This window comes from Furipterus horrens, unplaced genomic scaffold, assembly GCF_987537825.1.
Source record: "Furipterus horrens unplaced genomic scaffold, mFurHor1.1.pri manual_scaffold_5, whole genome shotgun sequence".
In the NCBI taxonomy this organism is placed as follows: Eukaryota; Metazoa; Chordata; class Mammalia; order Chiroptera; family Furipteridae; genus Furipterus; species Furipterus horrens.
In genome coordinates, this window is record NW_028327175.1 from 51370067 (window position 1) to 51397233 (window position 27167).

Genomic DNA, 27167 nt, shown 5'->3' on the forward strand with positions numbered 1-27167 from the left:
AGTAAACTGCCTTCTTGTAGTGGAGGCTGCAAAGAAATCACCAGGGAGGTGAGCAGGGAGCCAGCTTACCTGCAGGACCCATGAAGTTCAGGATGTGGAGGCCCCCAGTGACACAGCAAGTGGCCATGAGGCACGGGGCAGAAAATGAGGGGATGACTCAAAGTCTGTGGACAGAACAGCTGCACCCCCAGGTACTTTATTCCACCCAATACAGCAGACAGCCTCTCTTTTAGGCAACCCCCCCCCCCCCACAAAGATGTATTCTCTGAATGGACTATTAGAAAGGCTCCAAACCTGGAAGTAGCATGCTGAGAACAGGGGGATAAAGTGAGAGTCTACAGGTTGAATGGTGTCCCCCACCCCCTCCAGCTTTCTGCTCTGCTACCAGGATTCTGGAAGTCAGGAAAAAGAAGTAAAAAGCACTGGATCTGAGAATTATGAGCCCTATTAAAAAGATCTGTAGAAAGATGAAGCAATTCAAACCATAACTATATTCGTCCCTCCAGACACCCACTCTAAATGGAAATAGAAAGTTACCTGAAAACATTACTCAAAATTTCATACTCCATTTACATCTTTTCCCTCCCTGGATGCGCTTTTCTGTCATCCAGCTGCCAGTTCCTATGAAGGAAATCAACACTATTCAGAGTTACATAAATACCAATAATTTGTTGCACACATCTCTCTCATTTGGAGTCTAGTTTTTTTCATTTCTTGTTAAGACATCCCTGCAGTGTTTGTTCGTTTAATTCTATTTCACTGATTATGAGTCTGTGAAAGTGTCTGGTGGGGATCTTCTCCGTAGATGCAGCCTGCCCTGTGAACACTGCTGGCATTGGAAGGCACTCTGCAGCTGCAGATCAGGCCCCCAGTCTGTACAGATGAGGAGGCTGCAAAGGGAAAGGTGAAAGAACTCTCCCCAAGTCCCTCCTCTTATCTGCCTGCTCCCCAGGGCTTATTTAGAAGCTCCGGTGTCCTTTATCTTATGTCTCCTTGACTCTTGGGTGGCCAGCTTCCCACAGAGTAGGATTCTGTTGTTAAGTACCAGATTCATGTGGTATCTCACTCCGCTGTGCACCGTGGGCTGAAGTGCTTTCAAAGCCATCTTGGAGAAGATAGGCTGGGCCTTTCCTGTGGTGTTCTCTCCCCGTGCCACCTCCAGTTTTCCTTTCATTCCGAGAAAAATGTTATTTTCCTTTGAGCCTTTTACTCCACCTCCAAAAAGTATCCACGCTCCCTCTCATACTGTCAGCTGTCTGGCCACGGTGGTGCAGGGAGAGCATCAAGGGGTGGAAATTAACAAGTGGGTTTTAGGCTCTAAATTCAGCCCCTCCTGCTTGTCCCATTCCCTGTTGCCCACAAAAGGACAAAGCTTGCTCAGAGGAGGCAGCAGGCTGCGTATCAGAGAGCTGCGCTTTGTCTCTCCCTCAGTTACCAACTCTTACGAAGCCATTCCTCTGAACTTCAGTTTCCTCATCCCTAAAGTGGGGATAGAATCTACTTTACAGTAGCTGATTGTGAGGATTTAAATGATCCTAATACACTTGCCTCTTAAGAATTCAATAAATGTCAATTTCTAAACACGCATCAGTAAATGAGAATCCTTTGGGCTGGTGGAGTCTGACAACGGGAGGCCAAGGTCCCTATACCAATGGACTCTCTTCTTTCTGTGGACATAAGCATCACATGAAGAGTTTGTTAAAAATAAGATTCCAGGCTCCAATCACAGACATTCAATAGGAAGTGCTTCCTATGCACACTTGGAGAAAACCTGTGGCAAACTTTTAAATCCTCCTTCCACACCGACTTCCTATTTGCTATCAACCCCTGGCTCAGGATTCTCCCAGGCTCTCTATCATCATATCCAGGTGGTCTGATGCTCAGCTCCCCTACAAGAGTGTAGAGCAGAGATGGCTGCCACAGCCTGGAGAGGCAGAGAGGTAGCCCACAGGCCTACAGAAGAGCACAGCCTTGAGTGAGATGGACTAGGGACTGGAGGTGTGCTGCCTTGCCCTTCCCAGAGCTGCAAAAATCCAGAGCTCAAGTATGCAGAGGCCAGCTGCACTTGGAAAGAGGCAAGTCTGCCTGCCACAAGTGAAATGTGTCTCCTCTCCATGCAAGGAAAGGGGTAGTGCCTGAACAAAAACTGCACTGGAGCCCTGGCTGGCGTGGCTCAGTGTATTGAGTGCTGGACTGACTGTGAACCCGAAGACTGCCCATTGGATTCCCGGCCAGGTCCCAGGTTGGGGGCATGCGAGAGGCAAGGGATCGATATTTCTCCTTCTCCCTACCTTCCCCTCTCTCTAAAAATAAATAAATAAAATCTTTAAAAAAAAATGCATCGGAGATTGTCCCAGGAAACGTAATGTCCTCCAGGAAAAGTGTTCTTCCCTAGCACCGCTTGTAAGAAATATTTAGAAATAGCTCAAGGGAAGGAGCAACTGATAGGGTTTGCCATATTTCCCACACATACCCCAACAGGGCTGGTGTCTTCTCTTAGTGACTTCGCTGTCCCTCAAGCCTCTGGGGCACCTACACCTCCACCTCTCTCATAGACCCCCATCCCAGAACATACACATACAAACACGCAAAACTATACCTCCAACTCTCAGGCAACCAAGGCGAAGGGATTTCCAAGCTGTTGAGGATGCTGACAGCTTCTCCACAGTCCCCCCTTCGGCTCCAGGAACCAAGCTGGTTTCCTCAGTTTTTCCGGGGCGCGGAAGGAGCGATCCCGAGGTGCTGCTGGAGAAGGGCAAAGGAAGGTGACTGGGGCGACAGCGCCGGGGCATCGATGGGGGTGGGGTGCGCCTTTCGTCGCCTCGTCTCTGAGCTAAGCAGGCAAGCTGAGGCGATCGCCATCCACGACAAGCGGTTCAGCCCAGAGCCTCTGCGGTTTGGTTCCCACGCCGCACTCCCGAAGGACGCGGCCCTCCTTTAGGAAATGGCTTGCTCGAGGGTTGCAGCCATTGCCCCCATCCAGTGGCAGGCGCACCTCTGGACCCCGGCTCTCTGATAAGGAGTTCCAGGGTTTGGTGCCAAAGCTGTGCGCACCCGAGAGGCGCCGAGTGCCACCTACCCGCCCCTGTGTGGCTCCCATTTGTCGAGTCAGTGGCTGCGAACAGCTCCGCAGCCTCCAGCCGGCCCTCCGCGCTCAGCCTGCACCTCCCACAGCCCCGCCACCCGAGGCACCTGCGGAGACGCGCCCAAGTCCGACACTCCGACCCGCGCGCTCCTGCGGATGAGCGCGCGCCGCTCCGGCTGTGGCGCGGACCCGCGCCCGCAAGGCCCCTGCCCGCATTCTCCTAGACATACTGCGGCCACGAGCGGCCTCATCCATTCCGCACCGCGTCGAGGTGGACAAGGAGGTGAAACCCGCATCTCGGCGGAGTCCAAGCTTGAGCCGCCGCAAAGCCCAGGATGGCGGGGCTGAGTCCCTGGACAGGCCCCTTAAGCTTGGGGGTCCTCAACTGGCGCCGGGTCTCGCTCGCCTCTCGAGGCACTGCAGTGTCAGGGTGCGCGGCTCCCCGGGCCTGAACGCACAGGGCGCGGTGCACAGAGGCCGCGGGAACCCCATGCTGCGCCCTCGTTGCCCTCTTCCCGGCGGCCAATACGTAAACCAAAGTTTCCCCAAGTGCAGCCTGCAGATGCAGCGCCGCACACTGACCTGGGACGCGCTGTCGAGACTGTGGCGGCGCCTTCCTCCTCCCAGGCTCTGCGTGGACCCTCCGCGCCAGTGGCCCCAGGGCGTCGTCCCAGCTGGATTGTAGTCTGTAGCGGCGTGAGTCGCAGATTCTGGTAGATGCCACCGTGTCCCCGCCCCTGTTCGTCTGAGAGAGGGGGTAGGCGGGCTTGGAGCATCGAAGCGTCGGAGGGGGGCCTGGAGGCGTGCACCTCGCCAGACGCTTCCGCTGGGAGTGACGCGCGCTAGCTCTCGGCTGCCCTGCAGGTTGGGGGCGGCGGGGCCAAAGTCGGTTTGGACCACTGGGAGCAAAGCTTGGCCTCCTAAGCCCCACCTCTGTCCCCAGAAGTACCCCTCTCCCGACTCAAACCGATCCCTGCGCTTTGGCCTGTGGGACTTGGCCCAGAGTGGAGACCACAGGGTCTTCCGACTGCCGCCCCTACAACCTGGACCCTGATTCCCTGTCTTCTTCTGTATATCCCTCCTCCCAGTTCATACCCACCGGCTGATCTATGTGTCTGTCCCCACCGCTCCCTCATCCCATTTCCTGTCCCTGTACCCCTTTAGGTGAAGACAAAGCCCCACTTCAGGTTGGGGTGTTGGTGGGAGCAACTGTTCTTGTTTTTATGAGTTTATTATAACTTTATTAAAACATTAATATAGCACTGTAACAAAATTTCACAAAGTACATTCTTTAAAAAAATATATATTCTATTTATTATTTTTAGAGAGAGGGGCAGGGAGGGTGAGAGGGAGAGAAACATAATGTGCCAGAGATTCATCTATGGGTTGTCTCTGGCATGCCCCCAACTGAGGACCTGACCTGCAACCCAGGAATGTGCCCTGACTGGGAATCGAATTGGAGACCTGTTGGTTTGCAGGTCGGTGCTCAATCCACTGAGCTACACTAGCTAGGGTACAAAGTACATTCTATGTGTTAAACTTCACCGAGGGACAAGAAAGAGAAGAAATCAAGTAGAAGCAACGCTTCTATAATTCCATTTATCAGGGATCGGCTGGTGGAGAAAAGACCCTGACCAATTTTTGTTGTTCAGAAAACGTCAATCAAAACTAGTTTGTAGTTTTGAGTCTTGAAAGGGGAAAGTAGACTTATCTCTGGGTAGGCTTCCTTTATTTAGGAAAATAACTCACTGAAATGGGCCCTTCAGTGAATATATGTAAAGCAAGTTCACGGGACATTTTAACCCAGAGTTGGGCTCTAGGGAACTGGAATCCTGGATGTGTGCCCTGTGCCCACATTCATTTATTGGGTACATTGGAGGTTCCTGAGGAGGAACTGGAAAAACCTGCATGAAGGTACAGGTCTCCTTTTCCCCATTAAAACAAAAATAAAAAAGTTTCTATTTATGTATATGATAGTACATAATAAAAGATGAACATCTCACAAGTTCAATGATTTTGTACAACTGAAACATCATTAAGATCAGGAGACAAAGCATTACCAGCTTCCCAGAAGACTCACATCCCTCCTTTGGGGGTGGGGGGACAGCATAGTGGCTTTAACCAGCACAGATTACTTTTACTTGCATTTGCACTTTATAGCAAGTGTATCATACAGAATTACTCTGTTGCCTGGCTTTCACTAGACATGTTTACGAGCGGCATACTGTCTATGATCACAGTCGGTCAATTCTTTTTTTTCTTAGTATTCCACTGTGTGAATGTACCTCAATTTATTCATTTTATTATTGATAGACATTTACTAATCCTCAAGTTTGGGATAGTACAAATAATGCTGTTTAGGGACATTGTAGTAGATGTCTTTGGTGAACATATTACACATTTTAGTTGGGTACATATACCTAGGAGTTGAATTTGAGTCATGAAATAGGTATATGTCCAGCTGCTGTAGATATTGCCAGTTTTTCAAAGTAGGTGATTTAATTATCATACCTATTTTATTCATTTTCTATTGCTGATTGTAACAAATTACTACAAACTCTGTAGCTTAAAACAACATAAATTTATTCTCTTATAATTCTGAAGGTCAGATGTCCAAATTGGGTTTTACGTGACTAAAATGTAAGTGTTGGCAAGGCTGGCTATCTTCTGGAGTCTCTAGGTGCTAATCCATTTCCTTGCCTTTTCACTTTCCAGAGGCTGCCTGCATTCTTTGGCTGATGACCTCTTACTCCATCTTCAAATCTCAATTTCTCTTTTAACTCTGCTTCTGTTGTCACATGCCTTTCTCTCCTCTGACTCTCCTGTGGCACTTACAATAACCCACAAAAACCTTTGTGATTATACTGGGCCCACACAGATATTCCAGAATAATCTCCCATCTCAAGATTCTTAGTTTAATCACATCTGCAAAGTTTCTTTTACCACATAAGATAACATATTCATAGATACCAGGGGTTAGGACATGAACCTCTTTGCAGGGTGGGTGCTTATTTAACCTACTATCCCTATCAGTGTATATTAAGAAAAAGTCTATCTAATGAGGTCTATCTGACCTTTATGACCATAATATTGGTTATAGCTGAATTTCAAATAGGTTTACTCTATATCTTTTTGTTTTGGATTTGATTAGTGTTCTATGGTTTGCTTCTGCAGTTAGTGAAAAGTAAAATGGAATAAAAATATTTTGAATAAAAAATATCTGATAGTAAATAGTTAATAATGGCCTGATGGTTAACACGTCTTGTTATGTATTTAGAACACTCTCTCTTTTAATTTTAGCAACAAAAATGACAATAGACAAGCATAGGGAGGAAAAATATTATTTGGGTGTTTTTACCTGAAGAATTATTGAGTACGCGTTACTTTTCATATACATGAACTAGAAATAGCTAAAGTAAACTACTCCTCACTTAGTTATGACTCTAGGAAATAAAATTTTGTGGGGATATTTCCTGAATTCTGTTCAATGACACATTAATCTCCTGGAAGTATGCTAGTAGTCATTTCTTAGAAGGGTCTATGATCAAATGAGTTTGGGAAACTTGAAATTAAATGAAAGTAAACATTTAGTTCACAGCTGGTTTCGCAGAACCATTTCATTCATGTAGTAATGTGCCTTGTGTCTCTCCAAGGTGTGATACAATGTGAAATGTTTCCTGATCTTTCACCCAAAATTGCCATTAACATGTGGCATAATACAGTCTTGGAAAACATATAATGGAAGGTTTCTGCTATTTCTTTGAAGGACATAATACTCTGCAACTGCTGGATTTTGCTCATTTTGTTTTACATTGTTTTGGTTCACCTTTTGAAATTTATATCCTCCAACATAAAATTAGCTTCCATTGTTTTCTTTTTGTTTTCGAGGGATCGAAACAATATATCCCTTTTACAAGCAATATGTTATCTTTATTCTTTCCCAATAAGAGATATACAGAGCATTTGTTTATTTGTTAGTTTATTTTTTTATTATAAAATTTCCAGGCATGTAAGAAGGTCTAAAGGTGATATTCTGAATACTTGTGGAAGTACTAGCTTTAAGAAATTAAATAGCACAATAAATCTGAGTGTTCCTGGTCTTCTTTTATTCCTCATGCACTGAATGTAAGAGTTAGCATCTCTTGAATTTCGAAATTTCTAATGCCAATCTTTGACTTTGTGAGTCTTTTGTGTGAATGGTATGGTACTGCATATGTCCCTCTGAACTCTTTTTTCTCCCACCTTCATCTTGTGTTTGCGAGTTATGTTAATGCTTTCAAGGAAACCATGATTGAAAAACAAACTTGGGGTGACTGGCAAACTCATACTTGCTGATTTGGGAGTCTTTCCATTATTAAGGCTTAATTATGGCCTAATATGTGGTCAGTTATCATAAATGTCCCCTTTGTTCCTGAAACGTGTCTATTCTCCAATTTTTCAATGCTGTTCTCCAATTTTCAATGCTTTTATCTATTATAAGCTCACATACTTGTTTTGCCTACTTATTTCTCAGTTCCTAAAAAAGTTGTTTTAATATATTCTGCATCCAAGTACATTCAATTGCCTTGACTCACTTTGTCAATTTCTTTTGTAATTATTTCCCTTTTTGCTTTATGTCCATTTTGGCTTGTTTTTAGGCACAAAGTAATTTAGAATTATCGTGTTATGTATTCTTAGGGAATGAAAGTATTAAATTATGTTACAGGCTCCACTTTAGCAATGTCTTTCTCTTTTTTTAAACCTTTAAGTATATTTTGTTTGATAATAATATAGCTATACCTATGTTTAACAAACTGATTTTTAAACATATTTCTGGGTTCTTATGTGTTACAAGTCTCTTTAAACAATACAGCTAGGATATTTTAACAATCTGAAAATATCTGCCTTGAACTGATCAATTACTTATATTTCTCATGGAGTTGTACTTTTTCCTAATAGTTACTTTTCGCTTTCAATTTATCCTGCTTTTTCTTCTTTTCTAATATTAGAGTGACTTATTTGGGAATGATTGAAATATTTTTACTTTGTGTTTTCTCTACTGACTTGGAAGTTATAGCTAATTCTATTGTTTTCTTTTTTTAAAGATTTTATTTATTTCCTTTTAGAGAGAGGGAAAAGGAGGGAGAAAAAGATGGAGAGAAACATCAGTGTGTAAGAGATACCTTGACCGATTTTACCTCTCGCATGCCCCCAAACGGGGACCTGTCCTGTAACGCAGGCATGTGTTCGGACTGGGAATTGAACAGGTGATCTTTTGCTTCACAGGGTGGCGCCCATTCCACTGAAACACACCAGCCAGGCTTCTGTTTTTATCTTAATAGTCGTTTTTAAACATTTCACATGTTTAACAAATTCTAAAGTTAATATATATGTATGTTCCTTCTGAGCAATTCAGTATGCTTTGATTTCCATTAGTTCCTTCCCTTTTTATTCATTAGTAATTCAGCACATTGGGTTTACACCCCTGCTAGCTGCCAGCTCTTTTCTGGGATGTCTCCAGGTGCAGCAGCCTGTTGGTTAGGGCTTTGTGTCCACTCCACCTCACAGTGTTTCATAGCTGACTGGTGAGGCTGGTGGCCAGGGCAGACATGGAGAAAGTGCACCTGCCTCGGGCTTCCAAGAGAAGCTGAAAAGGTCCCCTGAGGAGGTGGGCCATGTCCAGGAAGGAGCCGGGTGGCTCCCGTACTGACTTTGAGCAGGACCTGGCCCCTGGGACAACAGTGGGGCAGGCGCCAAAGCTCCCACAGAGCCAGTGGCCAGACATGGTGATGTCAGGCAGGTGGGGCCTCAGTGGTATGGGACAAAGGCCTCATGGAGGGCAAGGCAGGTGCCAAACACTTGCTACACAGAGATGCAGGTCCCAGGTGCTAGAAGGTCATGATGGGATTGGCCATTCAGGGAGGCCCCGCCCCTTCCTCTGTGACCTCTCAAGGTCCATTGATGTTTCCATGGAGACATCAGAAGGCCCTGGCTGAAGTCAGTTCAGTGCGTGCTAGAACCCCAGAGGAGGAGGAAGCAAAGGAGAGACTCTCCCTGTTTCCACTCTTATTTGAGTTCGTTTGGCGCACAACTGCCTCTACATGGGCAATTTCCTTTCTCGGATTCGCTTGTTCTTCTGCCGCCTCCGCCGTGGCCACCATCCCTTGCCTGGTGGCCATCACCCTGTCACCCGTGATTATGGCCCACCTGGCTGGGACCACCCTGCTGTCAGCCATTTCCACCCACTATTTCATTTCTGTCATGCTCCTGGTCCATCTGCCTTCGGCCTTGTCCCAAGAGGGCGGTGTCCTCTCCCACAGACTGTGTGCTTCCCTCTGGAAGTCCACCGGTTGGTGAAATGGAAGGACCCCCCGCAGAAGCCTGTGCTTCCTGCTTGTACATCCGGGAGGTCTGGAAGCTTGAGACCGGGCCCTATTCGTCATTCAGGTCGCAGATCTTCTGGCCTGCGCTCACCACCTGAGCAGGCAGTCAAGGCTGAGGAGCCGGGACCCTCTATAATCGTCCCACTTCCTTTCCCAAAGGAGGTTGTGGTGAAGGTCCGGGAAGAGTCCCCAAAAGGCACGGCACACAAGACCAGCCAGGTAGAGGAAAAAGGGCAGGATCATGGGGACAGCCCCCACAGCAGTGGGCATCTGCCCAGCACTCCAGATTCAGTATGTGTAGGTAAGGAGAAGCAATCCAGCAGCAATTCTCCCCCAGCCTCTTCCAGCAGGAGGCCCCGCAAAAGAAAGCAGTCTGGGCCGCTCTTGCTTCCACTGCCACCACTGCGGTGGGATCGAGGTGAGCTGTCCCCGCCTGCTAAACTTCCTTGCCTTGCTATGGACCCAAAGCTGCACACCATGGAAAGATCTGAGGGTCCAAGGAAAAAGACTGCGGGGGACAAGACACAGGTCACTCAGCCTGCTGCTTCTCTGCCTCCACCTGCCTCAGTGCCTGCAGGAACCCTTCCCCTGGCCACTCAAATGGGGCAGGCCCCTGTTACCATCACTGCCAGAGCATCTACACGTTTGACCTCTCGGCCCGCTTTATAGGATGATGACACCGAAATGGACACGACTCCTCCGTACTATGCCACCACAATCCTATCATCTCCAGGTGGCAGTGTAAGATCTATGGCAGTTCACCAAATCCCTGCCATGGACCCCGAGGAGCCTATGGACACCACTCCTGCTCCATAGGAAAACCACTGCCCCCTGTCCTTGCCCTTCCTAATTCTGACCACATACCACCCAGTGGCAACATTCCCTTGGCTAAAGTCACCACCTCTTTTCTTAACTGGGGATCCATCTGGCCACAGCATGGCTGCTGCAGGAGGAGGAACATCCACAACCTCATTGCAGAGTATAACACCTTCCCCATGATCACAGGCACTAGTGTTCACGCTTGCCACCAGTGCACCTGCAGTCCACCTGGCGTACAAGATCTCCAACACTTGCAACAGCCACCACCATGGAGAATACAGGTATGTCATGAGACATGTCTCTTTCCACCTTCTGTCAGACCACTGGGGGCATTTCTGGCTGCGTCACAGCCATTATTGTTGCAAGTCTTAGCATCATCCCTGTGTTTAGACACACTTGTAGCTGCACTGTATTTCAAACCTGGAACCTACCTGTGCTGAATCTAGGTGATGCTATGGCAGGTTATAACTTCCCTCCCGTGATGGGAGGGCGTGTTCTTCCCACTTTGCATTAGTACAATGGGGGCCCACCTGGCCATGGTGGCTGATTTTTTTAATGACAAAGTCAATAGAGTAATAATTTGTGGTATAATCAGTAGCTTCTAATTCTTTTGATTTGTCCAAAGTTTGTTTAGAGGAAGGTCGTGATGCTTTGGTCATGAGTTCAATCTCTGGGTCCTGCTTTCGGTTTAGAAATTATTGATGAGATAGTTTGATCTTTTATTTATTCAATTACTGAGAAGTTCTGTCACACAGAATCATCTTTGAATACCTATTTGTCTGTTTATTTTTTAGACAAAAGCATTTCAAGTTGCTACCAACAACATTTTTAAAACCCATAAAATTGTACAATGGAATGTGTTGCTTCTTTGGATGATATCTTTCTTGGAATATATAGTTTTATGGCAAATGTCCTATAAGAAAATAGTTTCAATAAGACCGTTAAGTAATCGAAGTTTTAGTGAACATAAGCCATAACCTCTGATTTTAGTGATATTAATTACATTTGCAAATATAAATTTATGAACTTTTCTCATGAAAGTCAAATTTTGAGTATTGTAAGCTGATAAGGTTTGATTAGTCTCTTTGTGTTCTAGGCAGTAGGTTATGGAGCTTAGGCCATTCTGGGAAAGGAACTGTCTCTAGGGAGAAATTTAGTTTCACTTACATGGGAAATTTCATAGAGAAGAACTTGTTATTCCAATGAAGATTTTGTTTAGTAGTAGTGCATCATAAAACCGGGGGAGTGTTGTTTACCTAGAAGTTAAACTTTAGGAGCTGGCTTAATGTTTATGAGTAAACAAAGATGTACTTTTCTTTGCGTTTTCTCTATTTTGTTACTCCTTTAACATGTTATCTGAATTCCTCTTAGTGGGTTTTTTTTCCCTTTCAAAAAATATTCTGTTATCCTATTACAGTTGTCCCAATTTTCCCCTCTTTGCCCTCCTGTGCGGAGCCCACCTCTGCTCCACAGTCAATCCCCACCCTGTTGTCCCTGTCCGTGCTCATTCACATGTGTTCTTTGACAAGTCCCCTCCCCTTCTTTCCACCATTATCCCCCTCCCCTCTCCCCTCTGACTGTTCCATGTTTTCATGTCTCTGGTTCTGCTGTGCTCATTCGTTTGTTTTTGCTAATTAGGTTCCTCTGATGGGTGAGATGGTATTTGTCTTTCATTGAATCGCTTATTTCACGTAGCATATACTCTCCAGTCACATACATGCTGTTGCAAAAGTTAGGAGTTCTTTCTTTCTGCTGCATAGTGTTCCACTGTGTAAATGTACCACAGTTTTTTGATCCACTCATTTACTGATGGCCCCTCAGGCTGTTTCCAGCATTTGGCTATTGTCAATAATGCTGCTCTGGACATAGGGGTGCATAAGTTCTTTTGAATTGGTGTTTCAGGATTCTTCGGGGATAATCCCCGTAGTGGAATGTCTGGGTCAAAAGGCAGTTCCATTTTTTGTTTTTCGAGGAAATTCCACGCTATTTTTGACAGTGGTTGCACCAGTCTGCATTCCTGCCAACCGTGCACTAGGGTTCCCTTTTGTCCACATTCTCGCCAGCACTTGTTTGTTGATTTATTAATGGTGGCCATTCTGACATGTGTGAGGCACTTTCTCACTGTGATTTTAATTTGCATTTATCTGATGGCTAGTGATGTTGAACATCCTTTCATATGCCTATGGTCCCTCTGTATGTCCTCCTTGGAGAAGTATCTGTTTCCCAATAGTTCTGGTGTGTGTGAATTTATTTATTAATTATTATTTTGAAGTGCGTTTTGTTGATTTTGTTCTTACAGTGGTTCCAATTTTTCCCCCTTTGCTCCCCTCTGCCCGGTTCCCCGCTTCCCCCGGCGGTCCCAGCCCTCTTGGTTCATGTCTACGGGTCGTGCATAGAAGTTCTTTGGCTTCACCCTTTCCTATATTATTCTCAACATCCCCCCTGTCTTATTTTGTACTGACCGATTTTGATTATGCTTCTTAGTCCCTGAATCATTTCCCCATTTCTCCAGCTAGCCGCTCCCAGCTGATATCCCTCCAAATGATCCCCATACCTATGATTCTGTTCCTATTCTGGTTTGCTCATTTGGATTTTGTTTTTATTTTTTAGATTCAGTTGTTGATAGTTGTGAGTTTGTTGTCATTTTAGTGTTCATAGTTTTGATCTTCTTTTCCTTAAGAAATCCCTTTGAGATTTCATATAATAATGGCTTGGTGATGACGAGCTCCTTTAGCTTCACCTTGTCTGGGAAGCACTTCATCTTCCCTTGCATTTCAAATGATAGCTTTACTCGATAGAGTAATCCTGGTTGCAGGTTGCCTGTCATCACATTGATTACCGTTTGCCAGTCCCTTCCTGCCTGCAAAGTGTCCTGTGAGAAATCAGCTGATAGTCTTACAGGCAGTCCCCTGTAGGCAACTCTCTGTCTCTCTCTTGCTACCCCCAGGACTCTGTCTTTATCTTCCACCTTTGGCATCTCAATCATGATGCGTCCTGGTGGGGTCCCATCGGGGTCCAGCTCGCCCAGGACCCTCTGTGCTTCCTGGACCAAGATGTGCATCTCCTTTGCAAAATGAGTTTTCCTCATTTTTTTCGATTCTTGCTTCCTCATTCTGCACCGGTTGACTGCTTTTTTCTGCCTTATATTCCAAATCATTGATTAGAACCCGGGTTTCCTTCCCTTCACCATTGGTTCTGTGTGGATTTTCCTTCGTTTCACTGAGCATAGCCTTCACTTGTTATGTGTTTGTTGTACCCAAGCATATCTGTCAAGCCTGTGAGCATCTTTATCACCAGTGTTTTGAACTCTACATCTGTTAGGTTGTCTATCTCCTCATCTGTTAGGTTGGCTATGTCCTCGTCAATTAGTTCTCCCACTGGAACCTTGATGCATGACCCACGGACATGGGCTGGGAGGGATGGGACTGCTGGGGGGGAGGTGGGATGCTGGGCGGAGGGGAGCAAAGGGGGAAGGTTGGGACTACTGTAACAACATAGTCAATAAAATATACTTAAAAAAAGAATAAAAATAAGACAAGTCAATTAAAAGACAAAAAATAGAATAGTAACAAAGACAAAAGTCCTCTGACTTAGGTCTTTTTCTAGAGGGTTTTTTTAATTTCCATTTAAATTTAAAAAATTTTTAAATTTCTACAGTAAAGCCTGCTGAGATTTTTAAAAATGGCAACAGCTCTCTTGATCTATAATTCATTTACCATTCATCCGTTTAAAATGTACAGTTCCATACGTTTTAGTATAGTCACAGAGTTGTCACAATTCAATTTTAGAGCATTTTCATCACCCCACCGAATACGCCCAACTGTACCTTAGCAGCCACTCCCCATTTCCTACTTGCCCCCAGCCCGAGGCAACCACTAATCTATTTAGTTCTCTACAGACTTGGCTGGTTTGGCTCAGTGGATTGAGCGTCGGCCTGTGAGCTAAGTGTCGCTGGTTCAATCTTCCAGTCAGGGCACATCAGAGAAGGAAAACTCTGATTCCAAAAAACCTCCACTGCCTTGCGGCATACCTCTTCAGGGGAAAGGCTAAGGAGAAGGGAAACTCTGACTCCAAACCTCCGCTGCCTTGCGGCATACCTCCTCAGGGGAAAGGCTAAGGGAGTAAACCCCGACAGAAAATCCGGAGCCGGAGTCCCTAAGGCGGTTTGACGTTGTAGTCAACACCGGCAACTCCTGTGGTGCACCTGAAGCCAAGCTGTATTAACTCTGTCTTTCCCCTTGGATCCTTCAGCTGCGAAGAGAGGGGGGGGGTCTGCTGCATGGGCAACAGCTGGCCCTCCATATCACCCTGCCCAGGCTTTGTAGCTTCACTGGAGAGGACACTCCAGCGTCATCCCAAGATGTCGACTTAACACGGGAGGAGACAGTTACCGGTTATAAGCTCATCCGATTGGCGAAGGAAACGAGCGCCAGGGGTCTCCTCTGACGGTGAGAGAGGTCACCGCACCTCACTGGACAGCTACCGCCTGCCTCAAGCTGGGCAGCCCCCAGCCAATTAGGTGCCGTCTCGCCATGGCTCACCTGCCCCACTGGGTGCGTGGGGATCAGAGAGGCGTCTCTTGAAAAGTGGGCCACAAAACACTCGCACCAGGCAATTCCAAGCAAACAACAAGAAAGAAGCCTCCAGCTCTTTGCCTCGCTAGCTGGAACATCAGGACCATGTGTCCCGGACTTACTGCAGACCTTCCATGGATCAATGGTGCCAGGAAAACCGCTGTCATCGACAGGGAACGGGCACGACTAAACATCGACATTGCGGCTCTACAGGAGACCCGGTTGGCCGACAACGGAACTATCAGAGAAACCAACTACACCTTCTACTGGCAAGGGAAGTCTCCGGACCAACCAAGACAGCACGGTGTTGGGTTCGCTGTGAAGAACACGCTTGTTAACTCCATAGAGCCACCCACAGGAGGCACAGAGAGATTACTTACCCTCCGATTGTCAACAACTTTTGGCCCAGTCAGCATTCTTAGCGCGTATGCCCCAACCCTCTGCGCCACCACCAAAGAGAAAGAACAGTTCTACCATGCACTGGACGAAGCGTTACCCAAGATCCCCAGAAGTAACGCTCTCTATCTCCTTGGAGACTTCAACGCAAGAGTAGGAGCCGACCACATGGCCTGGCCCACCTGCCTTGGAAACTTTGGGAGAGGAAAGATCAATGAGAATGGTCAGCGACTGCTTGAGCTTTCGTGTCACCACGGCCTGTGTGTGACAAACACATTCTTCAAGTGCAAAGAGATCCACCAGGTGTCATGGAGGCACCCCCGCTCCCGCCATTGGCACCAGCTTGACCTCGTCATCACCAGAAGAACGGATATTGGCAGCACCCTCCTCACCTGCAGCTACCACAGTGCAGACTGCGACACGGACCATGCCCTCGTGGTAAGCAAGGTGCGCATAATGCCGAAGAGGTTGCACCACTCCAAGATGAAGGGTCGCCCACGCATCAACACCAGTTGTGCCAGCAACCCAGTTAAGACCCAGCAATTCATCAACAGGATGGAAGATGCACTCGGCGAGGGAATGGCGGCAGATGACATTATCGAATCCAATTGGCCACGTCTCCGCGACGCCATATACAACTCCGCCATTATTGCTTACGGGAAGAAAGAGCGGAAGAACGCTGACTGGTACGAGGCTCACTGGGAAGAAATGGAACCCGTGATCGAGGCTAAGAGGAAGGCCCTACTGGCTTACAAGGCCACGCCCACTCCCAGTACACTTCAAGCTCTACGGGCTGCCAGGAACAAAGTCCAGAAGACCGCCCCCCACTGTGCCAACACCTATTGGCTAAACCTGTGCAGAAGCATCCAGGAAGCCGCTGATATAGACAACGCACGAGGAATGTATGAGGGTATCAAGAAGGCAACAGGCCCAATCCCCTCCAAGATCGCCCCCCTTAAGTCCAAGACAGGTGAGGTCATCACTGACCAGGAACAGCAAATGCGGCGGTGGACCGAGCACTACCTCGAGCTGTACGCGACGAGGAACACCGTAACAGACACTGCTCTTAACGCCATCCCAGACCTACCAGTCATGGAGGAGCTAGACACCCCACCTACTGCGGCAGAGCTCGGCAAAGCCATCGACCCCCTCGCTTGCGGGAAAGCACCAGGAAGCGACGGAATCCCTCCAGAAATCCTAAAGAGCGGGAAACCAGTCCTGCTACAGCCGCTCCACCATCTACTCTGTCTCTGCTGGAAGGAGGGTTACATCCCCCAGGATATGAGAGACGCCAACATTATCACCATGTACAAGAACAAAGGAGACCGCAGCGACTGCAACAACTACCGGGGCATCTCTCTCCTCAGCGTCGTCGGCAAAGTATTCGCCTGGGTCGCTCTTGCCCGCCTGCAGACCCTTGTTTCCCGCGTCTACCCAGAGTCCCAGTGTGGCTTCAGAGCTGGCCGATCAACAGTGGACATGATCTTCTCCCTACGCCAGCTGCAGGAGAAGTGTCACGAGCAGCATAAACCACTCTACCTCGCCTTTATCGACCTCACGAAGGCGTTTGATCTGGTCAGTCGAAGCGGACTCTTCAGCTTGCTACGGAAGATTGGCTGTCCACCACATCTGCTTGCTGTGGTCATGTCCTTTCACGACAACATGCACAGCACGGTGTCCTACAACGGCGCAACCTCTGAGGCCTTCCCAGTCAGCAGCGGAGTAAAGCAGGGCTGCGTCCTCGCGCCTACGCTGTTCGGAATCTTCTTCTCCATGCTCCTCCAATACGCCTTTAAGGACTGCAGCGAGGGTGTCTTCATTCACACCAGATCCGATGGCAAGCTCTACAACCTGGCCCGTCTATGAGCCAAGACCAAAGTCAAAGAGGTGCTCATCCGTGAGATGCTCTTCGCCGACGACGCAGCCTTGACATCACACTCCGAAGAGGGACTCCAGCAGCTAGTCACTTGCCTTTCCCACGCATGCAAGGAGTTCGGACTAGCCATCAGCCTGACGAAGACGAATGTTATGGCTCAAGGCACGGGGACTCCCCCATGCATCACCATCGACGGATACACCCTGGAGGTTGTCAACGACTTCACTTACCTCGGGTCCACCATCTCGAGCTCTCTGTCAGTTGACTTGGAGGTCAACCGGAGAATCGCCAGGGCAGCCACAGTTATGGCCAAACTGAACCGGCGAGTGTGGAACAATTCCAGCCTCACTGAGTAAACCAGACTGCGCATCTACCAAGCCTGCGTACTCAGCACTCTCCTCTATGGCAGTGAGACGTGGACCACCTACGCAAGGCACGAAAGGAAACTCAACAGCTTCCACATGAGGTGCCTGCGACGCGTCCTGCATGTCGCCTGGCAGGATAAGGTTCCCAACACCGAGGTGCTGAAGCGAGCCAACATGAGCAGTTTGCATGCAGTTCTTAGCGAGAGACGCCTCAGGTGGCTCGGCCATGTCAAAAGAATGGATGCAGGCCGTATTCCCAAAGACCTCCTCTACGGCGAGCTAGCAGAAGGCCAGAGGATGACAGGGCGCCCAAAACTGCGGTTCAAAGACATCTGCAAAAAGGACATGACACAATGCTCCATCAATCTCAACACATGGGAAGTTCAAGCAGATGACCGCCTAGCCTGGAGGCTCGCGGTCAGGCAAGGTACGTCACGCGCAGAGGCTGCGCGCAACGAGGAGGCGGTCCAGAAAAGATCGAGGCGGAAGCAGCGTCAGCAGCAGCAACAACAGCCATCTGCCTTCACCTGTAACAAGTGCAGCAGGTATTGTCACTCCCGAGTCGGACTGCACAGCCATTCTCGGAGGTGCAGATAGACTCTCAAGAAGCTACGCCATCGTCTCTCGAGATGGACGGCTGCCGATGATGATGATGACGATGATGATCCCTATCAGCAGGGTATTGGAACATGTTGGATGGTTGGAGAGAGGCCGGTCAAAAAAAAAAAAAAAAAAAAAAAAAAGGACAATGAAGCTCTGAGATACAATTCACCTGGAGGACAAGGGCTGTTAATGACTAATGACCTGGGCCCTGTGCTGGGGCTGATAGGCAGGAGAGGGAGGCTGGTGCTTCTGCTGATCACCTCTGGCCACCACCATCCTGGCACCACAACATGTCTGGGGCAAGCGCTTTCATATAGAGGACGAAGTGGGGCTGGAGCCGGGGCTCTCTGCTGCTGGTGAGTGTGGCCACGCCACAGCGCTCTCTCCTTGCCTGGACTGTCCATGGCCTTGATCTTCTCATCAATAGAGAAAATATTTAGTTTCAGCTCTTGAGATGCAAATACATTTTTCAAGGCCTTTTTCATTTAAGAAAAGATTCAACTACAGTGAATATTATCTTCTGGAGGGGAAGGGCTCTCATTAGGATTAGAAAGGCTGTTGGGAAACATTAAACACTAAGCTTCTTGTCACACTGAGCAAAACAGAGGTCATGTGCTTCTTATATTCATAATTTTCTTCTATCTGGTTCCCTTCCACTCATTTCTTCATGTCTTTCCTTCTTTGTCCATGTTGTGCTAGTAAGGGGAAGCACCCTGGCTGAGTCTGCCCCCAACATTTTATAAACCTTTATATCTTAGTTGGGGTGGGTTGCTGATTCATCTTTGGGAGAAGACTGCTTTCTTGTTCTGGGAAGAAAAAAGAACAACAACTAAATATTCTGACGTGCTAGAAAGATTGGAAGTGAGGGCTAACTACTCCATTTAAGAGTCCATGCTTAAAATCCGTAGATGTGCCCAGTCTCTCCCAACCCCCAGCTGTCCACATGTAGGTACCCCACACTATGCCCTTCATTCCCCTGGATGGGAAGAAAGAAAAGTTGCCATAAAAGAATAGCTTCAAAATAGCCTTTGAAGGTTACCAGATAGCAATAGAATATGTTTTATACCCAACCCTTGGTCCTTAGGCCGCAGTCCTTAGGCTGAGCCATCTCTTTCCTGAGGTAGGAGCTGGGCCTCTGTATCTGCTCTGTATTGGAGCAGGTGAATATTTCATATGGCTCTTTGGGTTTGAAGACTAAGTCCTCCAGTGTTGAGAGGTCCATTTTGTTAGTGCCTCTGCACACTGGCTTCTGTTACATTATAAAAAGGCTGGGATTTTCCAAAATTTAGAAAATGTCTATGACTCTTTTATTGGACTTTTTTTTTTTTTTCCGTAAGTGGCTTAGCAAATAGAACTCGGTTTTTAGGAGTGCTTCCTCAGAACCTAAGTGGGTAGATTCAAAATCCTCTTCTGGAATCCAGAAATTTAAGACCATGAGGATCTAGATAGCTGTGCATTTTGACAAGAAAGGCTGACTTCACTGGGAGTAGAGTTGACCTTGGGGCCTGATGCAGAGGGAATGAATATTAGACTGAGAAGAGGACACAGGGCCTAATGAAAGGGAGGCCAGCAGGGGCACCCCTAAAAAGCAATAATAAGCAATAATTGACTTGTGGACTTTAGGAATGTTAAGACCAGGATCTAAATTTAAATACCAGTGAAGATAGCTTTGGGCCTAATTCTAGTGTACTAACCAAATGGGTGTATATATATATAATTTTTTTTCCATATACCCAAAAGTCTAGGGCTGGTGCTGCTGGGTATTTCTCTCTTTCTCTTCAACCGTCTTCAGTTTTCATCTCATGGTCACAAAATGTGTCAAAGGGCAAAAGATATATGCAATTTATATCCCTCCTCTTTTTTTTTTTTTTTTTTCCCCAGTAAAACAATAGTCTTCCTTGGTGCCTGACCCACTGATTTCCACTTACAGTCACTGGCCTGAACTAGGTCACATGGCTACCTCTACTGGAAGGGAAGCAAAAATTTTTTTACTGAGTTCACTGAAATTAAAATATAATCAGGGTTCTGTTGGTAAGAATGTAGACTAGCATAGGTTTCTAGCTGCAACCCTGCATAGTTACTTAACCTCTGTGTCCCAGTTTCCTCATCTGTAAACTGGGCACTGGACCACCACTGCCTACCTCAGAGGGTTATTATGAAGATTAGATGAATTTTTTTTATAAAGTGCAGAGATCATAACACTATAAAAGTGTTGTTAAATACATTAATAAAGGGGAGAATAGTTACTGCATGGGCAATCGGCAGATCCTATCATTAAGCACCCCCAAAGGGGGACCAACCCACCACCCAAGCATGTGCCCTGACTGGTCATCAAACTGGCAACCCATCGGTTTGCAGGTCGGCACTCAATCCACTGAGCCACACCAGCCAGGGCTTCTTTTGCAGTAACAGTCTGTTGAACATTACAACCTGATATTAGCTGTACTGTCCTCACTTGGCAAGGGCACTTGTCTGCAACCTGGAAAAACACTGTAAGGTGATCTGTACAGAGTGAGCCAGGGGCTAAGCTCCTTAACATGACAAAGCACAACCACAAGAGTGGTAGCAGAGCTACCGCGGGGATATAGCAACATTTACCAGCTTCCCTTGCAGCTAATGGGGCTACGTCACTAAGCTTTTGCCGACAGAGAGTGAGCAGAAATGAAGTGTGCATAAGGGAAAACCCCTGGCCTTTTTCCTTCTGCTCTTTCCCCATCCCATGGCAGGAATGAGAATGGCTAGAGTTCCTTTCTGAAGATGGCAGGGCTTCCAGGAAGCCTAGATCCCTGAATGGTTGCGTGGTACAGAGCCACCCACTGACTTGGGATACTACCCTGGAATTCTACTTTGATTGAGCCATTGCATTTTGAGACATATTCATTCCAGCCTTTTACCTCAACTAATATAATTACTTTAATAATTTAAAATAGTATTTTTTAAAAACACATTTGCTTTTAGTATGCATAAAATATTTCTGGAAGGATATTTAGGATATTGTAATAACATACCTGTAGAGTGGCGGGAGGGAATTTTGTTTTGATTTTATTCCATGTCTGTTTATAATGGTTGAAATTTTGAACTATATATATAATACTTACTCAAAAACTTAAAATAATTAATTTTTTAAAATAATTAATTTTTAATTAAAATGTTAATATTACACCAATGTAGTTTGTGGAAATTCATCACTTATTGCCACTTAACCTGTACTTGAGTCCCTTATCCACGAATCCTATTACCAGGGAAGAGAGAAAGGTGATGGATAAAACTGGCAGAAAAAGCAGTGGGTGAAATCTGGAGTGGAAGACAGAGCTGCAGTACTCTATCTGACTCTCCAGCCAAGCCATTTCACCTGGGTGCCAGCAATAGGACTACTCATCTCCCATCATGCTGTGTCAGCATGAAGGAGGTGATCACTGCATGTAGATTAATGTCACTTCCATTTCCTGAGCATCCTATGTCTCAAGATAGTATCTTTTAATTCAGGACTTGTCCTGAATTTTTGGTTGGATGAACAATGTGACATTTTATAACCAATGGAAGGAGAATTCAGTTTCTATCCTTGTATATTGAGTTCATTTTTCCTGCCTCCTGTATTTCATGTTGGTATGAAAGAGTGATTTATTATTTTCTTATTCATGTGCCCAACAAGACTCCCATTTCAAAGCCAAAAGGGGCAGTGAAATACTGAAGAATTTTCTCCTCAGGAACAGATGGGGATTTCTTTTTTTTAAATCAGATTTTATTGATTATACTATTACAGTTGTCCTAATTCTTCCCCTTTGCCCACCTCCACCCAGCCCCCAACCCCTCACTCTCACAGGAAATCCCCATGCCACTGTTTATGTCCATGGGTCATGCATGTAATATTCTGTAACTACTATTTGTAATTCTGAATCACCTCTTCACCCATTCCTCCACACCCCTTCCCATCTGCCAGCCATTAAAACGCTCTCTGTATCCATGATTCTGTCTCTGTTCTTCTTGTTTGTTATTTAGATTCAGTTGTTGACAGGAATGTATTTTTTGTCATTTTATTGTTTGTAGTTTTGATCTTCTTTCCTTAAATAAGTCTCTTTAACATTTCACATAATAATGGTTTGATGATGATGACCTCTTTTAGTTTTTTCTTGTCTGGGAAGCTCTTTATCTGCCCTTCGATTCTAAATGATAGCCTTGCTGGGTAGAGCAATCTTGGCTGTAGGTCCCTGCTTTTCATGACTTTGAGTATTTCTTGCCAATCCCTTCTAGTCTGAAAATTTTCTTTTGAGAAATCAGCAGACAGTCTTATGGAGTCTCCCTTATAGGTAACTAACTTCCTTTCTCTTGCTTTTTTAAAGATTCTCTCTTTATTCTTAGCTTGTAGAGTTTTAATTCAATGTGTCTTGGAATAGGCCTCTTTGTATCCATCTTGTTTGGGACTCTCTGTGCTTCCTGGACTTGCATGTCTATTTCCTTCACCAAATCAGAAAAGTTTTCTTTCATTCTTTATTCAGATAGATTTCCAATTCCTTGCTTTTTTTTCTCTTCTTCTTCTGGCACCCCTATGATGCGAATGTTGGACCTCTTAAAGTTGTCCCAGAGGCTGCTTATACTATCCTTATTTTTTTGGATTCTTTTTTCTTCTTGTTGTTCTGATTGGTTGTTTTTTGCTTCCTTCTGTTCCACATCATTTATTTGATTCTCAGCTTCATTCACTCTACTGTTGTTTCTTTATTTCAATTAGTGTATCCTTCATTTCTGACTGGATCTTTTTTATGCTGTTGAGGTCCTCACTAAGTTCCTTGAGCATCCTTATAACCAGTGTTCTGAACTCTGCATCTGATAGATTGCTTATCTCCATTTTGTTTAACTATTTTTTCTGGTGTTTTGATCTGTTCTTTTATTTGGGCCATGTTTCTTTATCTCCTCAATTTGGCAGCCTCTCTGTGTTTGTTTCTATGTATTAGGTAGAGCCTCTTTGACTCTGTCTTGGTAGTGTGGCCTAATGTAGTAGGGGTCCTGTAGGGTCCAGTGGCACAGCTTCCCCTATCATTCAAGCTGGGTACTTGAGGTGTGCCCTTCATGTAGGCTGAGTACACCCACCTCTTGTATTTGAGCCTTGGTTCCTGCTGGCAGATCAATGGAAGGAATTTACTGAGGTCAGTCAGCTACAGGGATTGGATATGACCACTTACCACCAACCTCTGCCGTCCAAGGAGGATCAGCTGTGCATGGGCAGGGTGGTGTTGCTCCAATGTGGTCTGTATCTGTCCACTGGGTGTGCTGGTTCTGGAGTTCCCCAGGTGATTGAGACCAACGTCAGCCTCCACCTGTGTTTTGCCTGGGCCACCCTACCTGACCTCTAAAGCAATCTGAGTTGGCTGCCACTTGTGCTGGGCTTGGAGATTGCCAGGAGAAGCCAAGCTGTGAATCTAAGCTGGCTGCTGCTAGTGCTGGGCCCACGGCTCACTGAAGCCAGTTGTTGCTTATTTGAGAGGATTTAGGAAGTTGTGAAGCATGAGCCCAGACCAGTCAATCATAAGGAAAAAAAGCTTGGGTGGGCCTGTAGTTGGGTGGAGTAGAGTCTCTGAAGATCTCCACGGCAGGTCAAACAGTGTTAGCCAGGGTGATGGCATGCCAGATATGGCACCAGCTTGTAGGCTCTGTAGGGGAAGAGTTTAGAAAAGGGACAATGGCCTCTGTTCACCTTGAGGCCAGACCCTTCAGTTCCTCCCTGTATACCACTGGTGCCTTTCAGTCTGCTACCCCAGTGCTAGAGCTCAGAGGGAGTGAGTCTGAGAAGGTGAGTCCGTGTGTGGGCTCTTTAAGAGGAACTGCTTGGGGCTGCAGCAGTTTCTTCCACCCACTTAGTCCCTGCAGATAGAAGTTAGGAAGACTTACCTTCCTGGCACTGGAATCCTAAGCTGGGGGCCTGGTGTGGGGCTGGGACTCCTCAGTCCTGAGATATCCCTCCTGAATTTTTATTCACTATATGTGGGTGAGGGACCAGCCCATACTGTGCCTCTGCTTCCCCTACCAGTCTGGGTAGAGGTGGTTTCTTTAATTCCATAGTTGTCAGACTTCCATTCAACTCAATTTCTGATGATTCTGAGTGGTTGTTGTTCTATATTTTAGTCTAATTTTGATGTGGTTGTGCAAAGAGGTGAACCATGTCTACCTATGATACCATCTTGACCAGAAGTTGGGATTTCTTATTTAATAAGGAGCAAGAAAAGGCATTGTGAAACTGAAAGTTCAGCTTTTTTCAAAAATCTAATGACTATTTGAAATTATAATTTTTTTCTTGCTTTTTGTTGTCTTTTTCATCCAGTAACTCCTTTTATAAATCTAGCCCCTGGGGAAACACTAACCCTCTTTGTTGGAGTATGCTAATGGCATTTTCTCCTCCGGGCCTCCTTGAACTCAATGCATTGTCCCCAGGAGAGTTTCTCAGGTAAAATATTTGGCAAATTAGTAAAAGAAAAAGGATTCAGATAGCGTCAGAAACCACTTTTTAATAGTTTGAAAGTTAGAACTTTAAAATACTGATGCATTGTTGGTAACAGTTTAATCATTCCCGTTGGTTCTCAGTTGCCCACCAGACTAAGCTTTATGCTGGCCCCTGATGCCTGCTCCCCGCTCCGCCCCTAGTCTAACTGCCCAGTATTCCCTGTGGGATTTATCCCAGGTCCCAGCCTGCTGGTTCCTGGGTCCACATGGCCTCTCAGATGACACCTTGCCATGAAGTACTTGGTCCCTTAACCAAAGGCTGCACCCACAGTTTGTGGATTCCCTAGGACACCTAACACTCACTGCCAGTTTGATTTTTTTTGGGGGGGGGACGAGGGGGATCCATGTCACATGGCCTTGGAGACAGAGAACATGTCTTAACCATCTTTGCCTCTGGCCCAGTGCTGAACATATAGTAGGTGCTTAGGAATGTGTATTGCACTGAACATGTAGAGGGTTGAAGAAACCAACCAAAGCTGGAGAGTCTTCTCTGTCAAAAATGTCTCTCTGACACAGGTTGATAAATTAAATCTTGTTGGCTAAGTCTAGCTGCTGCTTATTTTGGCAAGGACCATGAGCTAAGAATTCTTTCACATTTTTAAATGATTGAAAACAAAAGAAGAATATTTCATGACATAAAAACGGTATGAAATTTGAATTTCAGTGTTCAGAAAGTTTCACTGGAACCCAGCCACACCCATTTATTTACATAGTGTGTGTACATGATGCACCTTCCCCACTCCCACGGTAGAGCTGAGTAACCCAACAGTGATCATCTGGCCCCCCAAATCTAAAATACTTATTGATATTGTGCAGAAAAGTTTGCTGACCCATGCTCTATAAGCTAAGGTCTTTCAAATGGAAATACCCGTTCTTGCTCTTCTTCACATCTGCAATTGTCTTAAGGCAAAAAATGGTTAATATTTCACTGATTTGTTTTTTTACACTATTTACTATTTTGAAATTTCCTGAGCAACAGCCTTCAGTTTGATAAGCTAGAAGTATTCAGTTCCTGCCATCCTTAAGAACATTCAACAAAGATACTTTAAATACATAAGTACCTGTAATGTGCAGGTGGGAGTTGTTCTTTGAAGACTTGTGGTGATGAGCAAGATCAACAGTCCCTACCCTTGTGTTGTTAATTCTAATGTTTGGAAAAATTAAACAACCTATGACACGAAGTATGATAATCGTTTTAATTGAGAAGTAAGAAGGTGCTCAGAGAATAGTAAGAATACCTTCGCTTATCTAGGTGGCATCAGGGAAGGCTTCTCAGAGGGGGTGACAGTTCCAGTGAAACCTAAAGGACAAGTAGGTATCATACCAGTGAAGAGTTAGGTGGACTTTTACATGGAGAGAAACAGATGTCTATCTTTTTAAAGTCAATGTTATTTGAGGGTCTATGTAACATTCATGCAATCCTGTATTATAATGAATACATTCTTTGTACCAGAATAACCACATCCTTAAGCAGTTGGCAGGACCTGCTTCTCCTCTGAACTGGAAATCAGAGCCACTGGAGAGACCAGTGTGGGTGCAGCTTTGAGTTCCTGGATAAAGGACTCTGGTTTTCTGGCTGCTTATTTCTCTTTATGGAGGTTTATTTGGGGGGGGGGGGTCGGGTATTGGCCCCTGAAAATCTTAAAAACATACAAAAACAAAAGGCCTATTACATGCTGATACCCCTGCAATTTTTTAGACAAGTTCTCTGTGAGTTTACCATTAATTCTGGAAGTCTGTTTTGATTTTTGAGCTCCTTGACAAAACTCTCTTCTAGTACCTCGGCTTTGGGAGTGTTCCACCTAACAGTAGTTATGGTTGGGAGCCATCTTGCCACTTTTGTTTTCAGGATGAAGAATTATTTCTGAGGCTTAGTGAGTTTGTTCTGGCAAGAGGCTGAGAAGACTTAGCTTTAGTGTCTCTTCCGACATCTGTCATCTAAGTTCTAGGTAACACAGATAAAACCAGGACCATGCAACACCTTAGGGAAATTAACATCAGCTCTGTGAAGAACTTTAGACCAGGACTAAATACCAGACATTATTTTTACTTTAAAAGTCAATGACAGCCTGTGCTAACTATGAAGATGTGTTTTTTCTTCCAGTGATTCATTCTTTATTCCAAATACTCATTTTGTGCAGGGGAGTCACGTAAATATGAAAAGCCAGCACAATAAATTAGTCAGCATACTGATGAATATGTTTTCATTAACTGGACCCACTATTGCTTCATGTAAATCATTGAAGAGATTAAGAAGTGCTGGAATAATGGAGCAGATGTAAACCTCTCTGTAATACGATTAACTTCTTACTCATGTCTCCAGGATGTATTAAATTTGTAATCTTAAGTGAGAAAATTGTGTAGCAAACATTTGTTATTTTTGGTTGTCTAGCATCCAAACACCCTTTCTATTTTGGTGAATCCAAGATGAGTGCAGGTCAAGATCTGGCTTCCCCTTCTAGAAGCTGGAGAGGAGTAGACAAGTTCCCTCTGGATTCCTTGGACCTGCCCGTGGACATTTGACCAAGGCTCAGCCAATCAGAGGCCCTTTGCCAAGAGTTTGGATCTCCAGGGAGAGCCAACAAAGCCAGCAAC